The 12309-nt window shown below is 51.5% G+C and overlaps 1 protein-coding gene across 1 annotated transcript in view; it reads right to left on the bottom strand.

The window, feature by feature from the left end:
* Positions 1 to 12309, bottom strand: part of LOC142291656 (S-adenosyl-L-methionine-dependent tRNA 4-demethylwyosine synthase TYW1-like) — a 293905-nt gene that overhangs the window by 62127 nt on the left and 219469 nt on the right. The gene's annotated exons all lie outside the window — the stretch shown is intronic.

Genomic DNA, 12309 nt, shown 5'->3' with positions numbered 1-12309 from the left:
CTGTTTGCAAAGGAAGAATGGGCAAGAATTGCAGTCTCTCGATGTGCAAAACTGATAGACACATACCCGAAGAGACTTGTAGCTGTATTCGCGGCAAAAGGTGGCGCTACAAAGTATTAACTTAAATGGGACGAATAATATTGTACACTCCAATTTTCAGTTTATTTTTTATAAAATAATATTTATTAAAATATGCAATACATTTCGTTCAACTTCAAAATTGTGTCCCACTTGATTCTTCACCATAAAATTTACATTTTTTTTATCTTCATGTTTGAAGCCTGAAATGCGGGAAAAGGTTGAAAAATTCAAGGGGGGCGAATACTTTCGCAAAGCACTGTAGTAAAGGCACATGCACTGATACCACATACAAACACCTTTAACTCTTCGTGCACATCCAAATATAACAATTCACATGGACTCTGCAGTGGCAAAACCCACACCAAATCAAATAGACTTCCCTGGGAAATAATGTAGATTTAACCATTTTTATTGCAAAAAAAAATAAAAATTATTCTTTGTAACAATATACACCATTATGAAGCATGCTGAGAAGGTCAAATCTACAGCATCTATATATATAATTGCCTTATTCTGTCTGTCTGTCTCGCTCCAAAATTGTGTCCTTACGGTGACAAACAGCGGATTGGCCGCTGGGCTCGCCATGGCCCCGCCCCCCCCCGCACGGATTGGCTGCTCGCCTCGGCTCCGCCCCCTCGCATGGATTGGCCTCTCGCCCCGGCCCCCTGCACGCATTGGCAACTCGGCCACGCCCTGCCCCCTCACGCATTGCACGCTCGCTCTGGCCCCGCCTGCCGCACGCATTCCCCGAACCGACTCCCAGGTGAGTGCTGTACCCCCGGGAGCCCACATCAGCGAACGCCGGCGTACGCTGGTGTGGGCTCCCGTGCGAGCGGGGTACGCTGGTAACCATGGAACACATCGAGTAATATTGTAGTATGGTTACCATCGTACACCGGCTCCCAGTTGAGCGCATCAAGGTACTGCAGCGGCGGAACACACACACACGCACACACATAAGAACAGACACACACACACTTCAGATCACACTCACTCTCACACACACACCTCACACACACATCAGATCGCATCCACACACTCACAACATCCCGTGATATCGCTTGCTCCTCGGCGGCGATACTGTGCGTGCAGTGACCTTCCAGGACCTGCCGGATGATCACATGGCCGGAAGCATGTGGTATCTCCGGATGTTGTGATTGTGTGAGCGCGTATGTGCGATATCGTCAGTGTGTGTGTGCGTGTATGCGATCGGATGTGTGTGAGTGTGTTCTGATGTGTGAGTGTGTGTGTGTGTGTGTGAGTGTATGTGATCGGATCTGTGAGTGTCGGCAGAGGAGCACGGCGTGCAGCACAGCTGCTGGGACCGCCCACCGGTGGGCACAGGGAGAAGTGGGGTGTGTGTGAGTGTATGCGATCAGATGTGTGCGTGTATACTGTCTGATGTGTGACTGTGGAGCACGATGGGGGGTGCACAGCATGGGGGATGGAGCACGATGGGGAGTGCGCAGCATGGGGGATGGAGCACGATGGGGAGTGCGCAGCATGGGGGATGGAGCACGATGGGGGGTGCGCAGCATGGGGGATGGAGCACGATGGGGAGTGCGCTGCATGGGAGATGGAGCACGATGGGGAGTGCGCAGCATGGGGGATGGAGCACGATGGGGAGTGCGCAGCATGGGGGATGGAGCACGATGGGGAGTGCGCAGCATGGGGGATAGAGCACGATGGGGAGTGCACAGCATGGGGGATAGAGCACGATGGGAAGTGCGCAGTATGGGGGATGGAGCACGATCGGGAATACGCAGCATGGGGGATGGAGCACGATCGGGAATACGCAGCATGGGGGATGGAGCACGATGGGGGGTGCGCAGCATGGGGGATGGAGCACGATGGGGAGTGCGCAGCATGGGGGATAGAGCACGATGGGGAGTGCGCAGCATGGGGGATAGAGCACGATGGGAAGTGCGCAGCATGGAGGATGGAGCACGATCGGGAATGCACAGCATGGGGGATGGAGCACGATGGGGAGTGCGCAGCATGAGGGATGGAGCACGATGGGGAGTGCGCAGCATGGGGGATGGAGCACAATGGGGAGTGCGCAGCATGGGGGATGGAGCACAATGGGGAGTGCGCAGCATGGGGGATGGAGCACAATGGGGAGTGCGCAGCATGGGGGATGGAGCACAATGGGGAGTGCACAGCATGGGGATGGAGCACGATGGGGGGGTGCGCAGCATGGGGGATGGAGCACGATGGGGGGTGCGCAGCATGGGGGATGGAGCACGATGGGGGGTGCGCAGCATGGGGGATGGAGCACGATGGGGAGTGCGCAGCATGGGGGATGGAGCACGATGGGGAGTGCGCAGCATGGGGGATGGAGCACGATGGGGGGTGCGCAGCATGGGGGATGGAGCACGATGGGGGGTGCGCAGCATGGGGTATGGAGCACGATGGGGGGTGCACACCTCCCCCTAAAACACACCCCGCCACACATGCACTAAACAACACACCACACACACACTGGGAACCACAAACACTGCCCTACACAGACACCCACACACACAGACAACGGCGCACACACACAACACCCAACACACAGACACCGCGGCACACACAAATATACGCACATACCGCACAACACACACATTGCACAAAACATACCTCCCCCAAAACACACACACACCCCCCACACCAACCGCGCAACACACACACACAACGCTACAGACACACAGCGCTCTACAAACAACGCAACACACAAACAACACCGCTCTCACCCCCGCCACACCCAGACAACACCCAGAACATGTACAGCGCCCTACACAAACACTTGGTAACTACACACAACAACATATATATATATATATATATATATATATATATATATATATATATAAAACAAAAATCATACATTAACTACACAATACGTAAATTCTAGAATACCCGATGCGTAGAATCGGGCCACCTTCTAGTTGGTTATATAATGCTACAGATGTCATCTGCATTGTGTACATGAGATTTTGTTAAAAACAACAATTTTGCTATTGAAAGATGCTGTGTATGCAACCCGAATATCGAATACCAATCAAGTGTGAGTTCAGGTAAATGCAAATTTCAACCACAGCTACTGGTAGTGTGAGATGGTGCCTATTTTAACAACTTTATTTTAATTTGGCCAAGATCAATATGTGGGAGAACCTTTCCATAGGACAAGCAAACTCTTTGTTTAAAGGGAACCTGACAGGGAAATAACGCCATTAACCTGAAGATATAGGGTTAATGTGCAGGTTAATAGTGTTCTGAAGCTGCCCAGGGCCAGCACACAGAGCCTCACTGCCAGGAGGAAATAAACTTCATGTCTCTCGGCAGCCTCGGGATTTCAGTCATTAGGGTGGTACTGGCTTGACTTAAAGTCACCGCTGAGTGCATAGTGAGTGGTGGTTGTAACCGCGCCTCGGCACTGACTGACAGAAGTCTCCACATTAGAGCCAGCTGTCATAGTCAGTATACCCAGAGCACTGAAGCCATAGCGCTGCCACCCCAATGACAAAGCCCAAGGGTGCCAGGATGAATAAAGTTAATTTCCTCTGGGCAGCAGGGCTCTTGGTGCCTGTGCGTGGAAGCCTCAGAACCTCCAAATCTGCAGGTTAATAGTATTTGTTTTTGTTTTGTTTTTTACCTGACAGGTTCCCTTTAAGGATCTGTGTCACAATTCATTAAAAGGCAAAAATATTCTGCTTCACTTTCTATAAAAATGTAATTTATGGTTTTATATTAGCTTAAATGAAGATAGGAATGAGCTCTGCTGTGCAATACCCCAGAAGCAGATTTGTCACCGAAAAGGCAATATTAGCTACTCTGGTTCTTAATGACAAGTTTCCTCAAACTGCTGCTGACAACTGAGATTTGGAGCTTGCCTAAGGCACACAGTCTGAGATGTCAGCTGCTGGGTCAGCTCTGTCTTGTCTGCCTCTTGTCTCACACTACCCTACAACGCCTAACTTTTCTCAAGCTGGTGAATATTTTATATAGAAAAGTAAAACTAAAGCAGAGCTAGGTTTACACAGTCAGATTTTAGAGTAACAGATAGGGATGATCGTTCTGTATGCAGAGGATGACAGCCTTTGCCGTCTTAATATTTGTCGAACACGGGTTAACACAGGTCTACTAGAGACATAACCGATCATCTTGGCACCTCATGAGAGGACAAGTCCTAAGGTCCTGTGCGCACTGGAAAACGGAATTGTCTTAAGAAAATTCCGCAGGGTCTGAAAGATTACCACATCGGCGGTAAAAAAACGCGGCAAACCACACCCGAAAACCGCATGCGGTTTGCCGCGGTTTTACCGTGGTTTGCCGTGGGTTGGTACATGTGTTTTAATGCATTCAATGCAATAAAGCACATTGAAGAAAAAAAAAAAAAAAAGTAATTTCCTTCTATAATAGATAGTAGATAGATAGATAGATAGATAGAAAGATAAATAGATAAATAGACAGAGAAGAATAGATAGATAGATAGAGGGATAGATAGAGGACAGATCAATCAACAATCGACACACTGCATTTTTCCCAGCGGTAGTGTGTTCACATTACCGGCTGTGAGAAATGCCCTGTAATTACCTCTCTGCAGGCTCGTTGCGAGGCTGCATTCTGTACAGTGTTAGTCGCGGCTGGATGCAAGCGACGTGGGATTTCCGTGGATTACGCCGGAGTTGTGTGTGTGGGGGGGGTTAATAAAATGGTGAAAGAGGGGGCTTTTTAGTGTTTTATTTAAAATAAAGGATTTTTCGGTGTGTGTGTTTATTCACTTTACTTACGGGTTAATCATGAAAGCAGTCTCATAGACGCTGATATGATTAAAGCCTGGACTTAGTGGCGGCGATGCGCTGCCATTAACTCATTATTACCCTGATTGCCACCGCATCACGTCAACAGGAAGAGCCGGGACACTCCAGGACTGCCGCATAATGGATGCGACAGTCCCGGAGCAGCTGTCGGCTGATATTCTCGGCTGCTTGGGGGGGGGCATTAACCCTGCCCTTCGCCCTCCCCAGCCTGAGAATACCGGGGCGCTGCTGTGTGCTTACCTCGGCTGGAAGGTAAAAATACGGCGGAATCCACGTGTTTTTTTTTTTCTATATTTCCGTTTGATTTCTATGTGTATTCTATATGTCTGTGTGTGATATCTGTGTTTACTATATGTCTGTGTGTGTTTACTCTCTGCTCCGCTTCCTCTTCCTGTCATAATGACATCACTTCCTTGCAAAACGCAGGGCAGTGATGAACATTATGTCGTGAAACAACGCAGGGAATAACGGAATTTTCTGCCTGCGTTATTCCCTGCGGGATTTCACGATTACATTGCAGTCAATGGAGTGAAATGCTGGAGCGACCTGCGGAAAAGAAGTGACATGCAATTGTTTTTGCTGCGGGAATCCCGCAGCAAAACATGCAGCTGTCATAATCCGCATAGTGCGCACAGCATTTTTTTTCCCCATAGGTTTTGCTGGTGAATCACCGCAGAGATGTTATGAACATAACATGCAGCGAAACATGCAGCAAAACCACAGGAATCCGCGGGAAAAACCGGTAAGTGCGCACAGGGTCTAAAACGGAGCCCGCCATATGTTTATCGAATTGCACATATGTATTTTACTAATAATAAAAATACATTGAATACATGTGAATGGCAAGAATATAGAAGATAAAAGGTGACATCCACCATAGGCATCTACTACAGTTCCTGTTGTAGAGGCAGAGCTTACCACCTCTTTTCTCCTTATGTCTCTACAGTAATGGCCATCATATGTACGGTTTGTCATCTGCTACTGGATGTGACAACGCTGTCAACCTTTTGTGTATATGTACGACACATGTGGAAAAAGAAGGGAATTTTGTTTACTTACCGTAAATTCCTTTTCTTCTAGCTCCAATTGGGAGACCCAGACAATTGGGTGTATAGCTATGCCTCCGGAGGCCACACAAAGTATTACACTAAAAGTGTAAAGCCCCTCCCCTTCTGCCTATACACCCCCCGTGCCTCACGGGCTCCTCAGTTTTGGTGCAAAAGCAAGAAGGAGGAAAAAATTATAAATTGGTTTAAAGTAAATTCAATCCGAAGGAATATCGGAGAACTGAAACCATTCAACATGAACAACATGTGTACACAAAAAACAGGGGCGGGTGCTGGGTCTCCCAATTGGAGCTAGAAGAAAAGGAATTTACGGTAAGTAAACAAAATTCCCTTCTTCTTTGTCGCTCCATTGGGAGACCCAGACAATTGGGACGTCCAAAAGCAGTCCCTGGGTGGGTAAATAATACCTCATAATAGAGCCGTAAACGGCTCCGTCCTACAGGTGGGCAACCGCCGCCTGAAGGACTCGCCTACCTAGGCTGGCATCTGCCGAAGCATAGGTATGCACCTGATAGTGTTTCGTGAAAGTGTGCAGGCTCGACCAGGTAGCTGCCTGACACACCTGCTGAGCCGTAGCCTGGTGCCGCAAGGCCCAGGACGCTCCCACGGCCCTGGTAGAATGGGCCTTCAGCCCTGAGGGAACCGGAAGCCCTGAGGAACGATAAGCTTCGAGAATTGGTTCCTTGATCCACCGAGCCAGGGTTGATTTGGAAGCTTGTGTCCCTTTACGCTGGCCAGCGACAAGGACAAAGAGTGCATCCGAGCGGCGCAGTGGCGCCGTACGAGAAATGTAGAATCTGAGTGCTCTCACCAGATCTAACAAGTGCAAATCCTTTTCACATTGGTGAACTGGATGAGGACAAAAAGAGGGTAAGGAGATATCCTGATTGAGATGAAAAGGGGATACCACCTTAGGGAGAAATTCCGGAACCGGACGCAGAACCACCTTGTCCTGGTGAAACACCAGGAAAGGGGCTTTGCACGACAACGCTGCTAGCTCAGACACTCTCCGAAGTGAAGTGACTGCTACTAGGAAAACCACTTTCTGCGAAAGGCGTGAGAGAGAAATATCCCTCATTGGCTCGAACGGTGGTTTCTGAAGAACCATCAGCACCCTGTTCAGATCCCAGGGTTCTAACGGACGCTTGTAAGGAGGGACGATGTGACAAACCCCCTGCAGGAACGTGCGTACCTGTGGAAGTCTGGCTAGGCGCTTCTGAAAAAACACAGAGAGCGCAGAGACTTGTCCCTTAAGGGAGCCGAGCGACAAACCCTTTTCCAATCCGGATTGAAGGAAGGACAGAAAAGTGGGCAAGGTAAATGGCCAGGGAGAAAAACCCTGAGCAGAGCACCACGACAGGAATATTTTCCACGTCCTGTGGTAGATCTTGGCGGACGTTGGTTTCCTAGCCTGTCTCATAGTGGCAATGACCTCTTGAGATAATCCTGAAGACGCTAGGATCCAGGACTCAATGGCCACACAGTCAGGTTGAGGGCCGCAGAATTCAGATGGAAAAACGGCCCTTGAGACAGCAAGTCTGGTCGGTCTGGTAGTGCCCACGGTTGGCCGACCGTGAGATGCCACAGATCCGGGTACCACGACCTCCTCGGCCAGTCTGGAGCGACAAGGATGGCGCGGCGGCAGTCGGCCCTGATCTTGCGTAACACTCTGGGCAACAGTGCCAGAGGAGGAAACACATAAGGGAGTTGAAACTGCGACCAATCCTGAACTAAGGCGTCTGCCGCCAGAGCTCTGTGATCTTGAGACCGTGCCATGAATGTCGGGACCTTGTTGTTGTGCCGGGACGCCATTAGGTCGACGTCCGGCATGCCCCAGCGGCAACAGATCTCCTGAAACACGTCCGGGTGAAGGGACCATTCCCCTGCGTCCATGCCCTGGCGACTGAGAAAGTCTGCTTCCCAGTTTTCTACGCCCGGGATGTGAACTGCGGATATGGTGGAGGCTGTGGCTTCCACCCACAGCAGAATCCGCCGGACTTCCTGGAAGGCTTGCCGACTGCGTGTCCCGCCTTGGTGGTTGATGTATGCCACCGCTGTGGAGTTGTCTGACTGAATTCGGATCTGTTTGCCTTCCAGCCACGGCTGGAACGCCTTTAGGGCAAGATACACTGCCCTTATCTCCAGAACATTGATCTGAAGGGAGGACTCTGTCTGAGTCCAAGTACCCTGAGCCCTGTGGTGGAGAAAGACCGCTCCCCACCCTGACAGGCTCGCGTCCGTCGTGACCACCGCCCAGGATGGGGGCAGGAAGGATTTCCCCTTCGACAGAGAAGTGGGGAGAAGCCACCACTGAAGGGAAGCCTTGGCTGCCCGAGAAAGGGAGACGTTCCTGTCGAGGGACGTCGACTTCCTGTCCCATTTGCGGAGAATGTCCCATTGAAGTGGGCGCAGATGAAACTGCGCAAAAGGAACTGCCTCCATTGCTGCCACCATCTTCCCTAGGAAGTGCATGAGGTGCCTCAGGGGGTGTGACTGACCTTGAAGGAGAGATTGCACCCCTGTCTGTAGTGAACGCTGTTTGTTCAGCGGAAGCTTCACTATCGCTGAGAGAGTATGAAACTCCATGCCAAGATATGTCAGTGATTGGGCCGGTGTCAGATTTGACTTTGGAAAATTGATGATCCACCCGAAACTCTGGAGAGTTTCCAGAACAATGTTCAGGCTGTGTTGGCATGCCCCTTGAGAGGGTGCCTTGACAAGTAGATCGTCTAAGTAAGGGATCACCGAGTGTCCCTGAGAGTGTAGGATTGCCACCACTGTTGCCATGACCTTGGTGAAGACCCGTGGGGCTGTCGCCAGGCCAAAAGGCAGTGCCACGAACTGAAGGTGTTCGTCCCCTATGGCGAAACGCAGGAAGCGCTGATGCTCTGGTGCAATCGGTACGTGGAGATAAGCATCTTTGATGTCGATTGATGCCAGGAAATCTCCTTGGGACATTGAGGCGATGACGGAGCGGAGCGATTCCATCCGGAACCGCCTGGTTTTCACATGCTTGTTGAGCAGTTTTAGGTCCAGAACGGGACGGAAGGATCCGTCCTTTTTTGGCACCACGAACAAGTTGGAGTAAAAACCGTGACCCCGTTGCTGAAGAGGAACAGGGATCACCACTCCTTCCGCCTTCAGAGTGCACACCGCCTGCAGAAGAGCCTCGGCTCTGTCGGGGGGCGGAGATGTTCTTAAGAAACGAGTCGGAGGACGAGAGCTGAACTCTATCCTGTAACCTTGAGATAGAATGTCTCTCACCCATCGGTCTTTTACTTGTGGCAGCCAGGCGTCGCAAAAGCGGGAGAGCCTGCCACCGACCGAGGATGCGGTTTGAGGAGGCCGAAAGTCATGAGGAGGCCGCTTTGGGAGCGGTTCCTCCGGCGGTCTTTTTAGGACGTGCCTTAGACCGCCATGAATCGGAGTTCCTCTGATCTTTCTGAGGCCTTTTGGACGAGGAGAATTGAGACCTGCCCGCGGTCCGAAAGGACCGAAACCTCGATTGTACCTTCCGTGGTTGAGGTCTGTTTGGTTTGGACTGGGGTAAGGATGAATCCTTTCCCTTGGATTGTTTAATGATTTCATCCAATCGCTCACCAAACAAGCGGTCGCCAGACAATGGCAAACCGGTTAAGAACTTTTTGGAAGCAGAGTCTGCCTTCCATTCACGTAGCCACATGGCCCTGCGGAGTACCACCGAATTGGCGGATGCCACCGCCGTACGGCTCGCCGAGTCCAGGATAGCATTAATGGCGTAGGACGCAAACGCCGACGCCTGAGTGGTTAAGGACACCACTTGCGGGGCAGATGTACGTGTTACTGCATTAATCTGCGCCTGACAAGCTGAGATAGCTTGGAGTGCCCATACGGCTGCGAATGCTGGAGCAAAAGACGCGCCGATAGCTTCATAGATGGATTTCAACCATAGTTCCATCTGTCTGTCAGTGGCATCTTTGAGTGAAGCCCCATCTTCCACTGCAACTATGGATCTAGCCGCCAGTCTGGAGATTGGCGGATCCACCTTAGGACACTGAGTCCAGCCCTTGACAACCTCGGGGGGGAAGGGATAACGTGTGTCCTTAAGGCGCTTGGAAAAACGCTTGTCTGGACAATCTCGGTTTTTCTGGATTGCCTCTCTGAAGTCAGAGTGATCCAGAAACATATTTAATGTACGCTTGGGAAACCTGAAACGGAATTTCTCCTGAGAAGCTGACTCCTCAATTGGAGGAGCTGGGGGAGAAATATCCAACACCTGATTGATGGTCGCTATAAGGTCATTCACTACTGCGTCACCTTCAGGTGTATCTAGGTTGAGAGCGGCTTCAGGATCAGAATCCTGATCTGTTACCTCCGCTTCATCCTCCAGAGAGTCCTCCTGCTGGGACCCTGAACAGTGTGATGAAGTGGAGGGAATTTCCCAGCGACCCCGCTTGGGCGGCCTGGGACTGCGGTCCGTGTCAGAGACCTCCCCCTGGGACCTATGGGTTACCCCAGGGGCACTTTGCTGTTCCAATTGAGGGGGACCAGGGGTCAAGGATTGGACAGTGCCCGGGGCCTGAATCACCGGTCTGGACTGCAATGCTTCCAGTATTTTAGCAGACCATTTATCCATACTCTCAGACAGTTTGTCAGCAAAGGCTGCAAACTCCGTCCCTGTCACCTGGACAGTGGTAGCAGGTGGTTCCACCTGGGCCACCAGTCGCAGAGGCTCCGGCTGAGTAAGTGCCACAGGGGCCGAGCATTGCACACAATGAGGGTCAGTGGAACCTGCCGGTAGTACAGCTGTACATGAGGTACAGGTTGCAAAGTACGCCTGTGCTTTGGCACCCTTGCTTTTTGCGGATGACATGTTGTCTCCTCTGAGAACAACCAGGAGGGTATATAGCCAAAAATCAACAGAGCGACCGTACAGTGCAAATGTATAGCCTATAAGCCTATATATATATACACTTCGGCACTCAGAGGGGCCAGCACCACAGGTGCTGCTTACCGACCGCTTAGAGCGGTTGTGTGATCACCAGATTCCCTGCCTGGGTCTCCCTGTGTTGTCTCTCCTCTCCAGCGTCTGAATAACTGACAGGAATGGCTGCCGGCGTTCTGTGGGGAGGAGGGGACCGTGGGCGTGCCCAAGAAAGTGCGGGAATCTAGTGCCCCAGTGTACTGAGTGAGGGGGGAGGAGGATACAAATGTATGCTCCAGCCCTCAGCGCTGACGATCTGTGCAGCGTCCCGCCCTTCCCCTGACTGGCAGGCCTGTGGGCGGGAATATGCGACACTAGGCCGCAGAAGCCGGGGACTAAAGTTATAAGCGCGGCCGGCAGTAAGCTCGGCCGCGCGGTAGTCCCCGGTGCACTAACACACCCAGCAGTGCTGCAATGTGTATGGCACAAGCGCTCCATGCGCGGTCCCCACGGGGACACAGAGTACCTCACAGTAGCAGGGCCTTGTCCCTGACGATACCCGGCTCCTATCCAGCAGATTCCCAGGGGCTGCGGAGGGAGCACGGTCCCAGTGCCTGGAGACCGATTAGGATCCCACTTCACCCAGAGCCCATTAAGGGATGGGGAAGGAAAACAGCATGTGGCTCCTGCCTGTGTACCCGCAATGGGTACCTCAACCTTAACAACACCGCCGACAAAGTGGGGTGAGAAGGGAGCATGCCGGGAGCCCTGTTATGGGCCCTCTTTTCTTCCATCCGACCTAGTCAGCAGCTGCTGCTGACTAAGCTGTGGAGCTATGCATGGATGTCAGCCTCCTTCGCACAAAGCATAAAAACTGAGGAGCCCGTGAGGCACGGGGGGTGTATAGGCAGAAGGGGAGGGGCTTTACACTTTTAGTGTAATACTTTGTGTGGCCTCCGGAGGCATAGCTATACACCCAATTGTCTGGGTCTCCCAATGGAGCGACAAAGAAAAAAAAAACTCTTAGTGTGCGTGTCCACGATCAGTGTTTACAGTGTTTTAGAAGCAGCATGCTGCAGCTGCGTCTAAAACGCTGCGTTGTTCAGTACAAGCACAGTGGATGGGGTTTCTAGAAATCCCGTGCCAACTATGCTTGTTTTTCCAGTACACACTGATCTGCAGTGTGACTTTCCGAGCAGCAGAATATCAATTGTTTTCTGTGGAGTCGCAAGTGTCCTCCATAGAGAGAACACAAGCGAGAGACCGCAGTGCCCTGAACCCTGATCGTGAGCACGGGCAGCCGCGGTCTTCTGCGTTGGGTGTCTCACAGCCCTGCAGGTCAGGACCCGCTGAGTCCACATGGTGTGCACGTACCCTTAAACTGACCTATCACAAAAGTGCTCACAGCGAATACACAGCGCTGAATGAGATCCTAAGAAATCTCATGCACATG

Source organism: Anomaloglossus baeobatrachus, chromosome 2 (assembly GCF_048569485.1).
Source record: "Anomaloglossus baeobatrachus isolate aAnoBae1 chromosome 2, aAnoBae1.hap1, whole genome shotgun sequence".
Taxonomy (NCBI): Eukaryota; Metazoa; Chordata; class Amphibia; order Anura; family Aromobatidae; genus Anomaloglossus; species Anomaloglossus baeobatrachus.
Note: the sequence above shows the minus strand (reverse complement) of the source record. Positions and strands in the feature narration are given on the sequence as shown.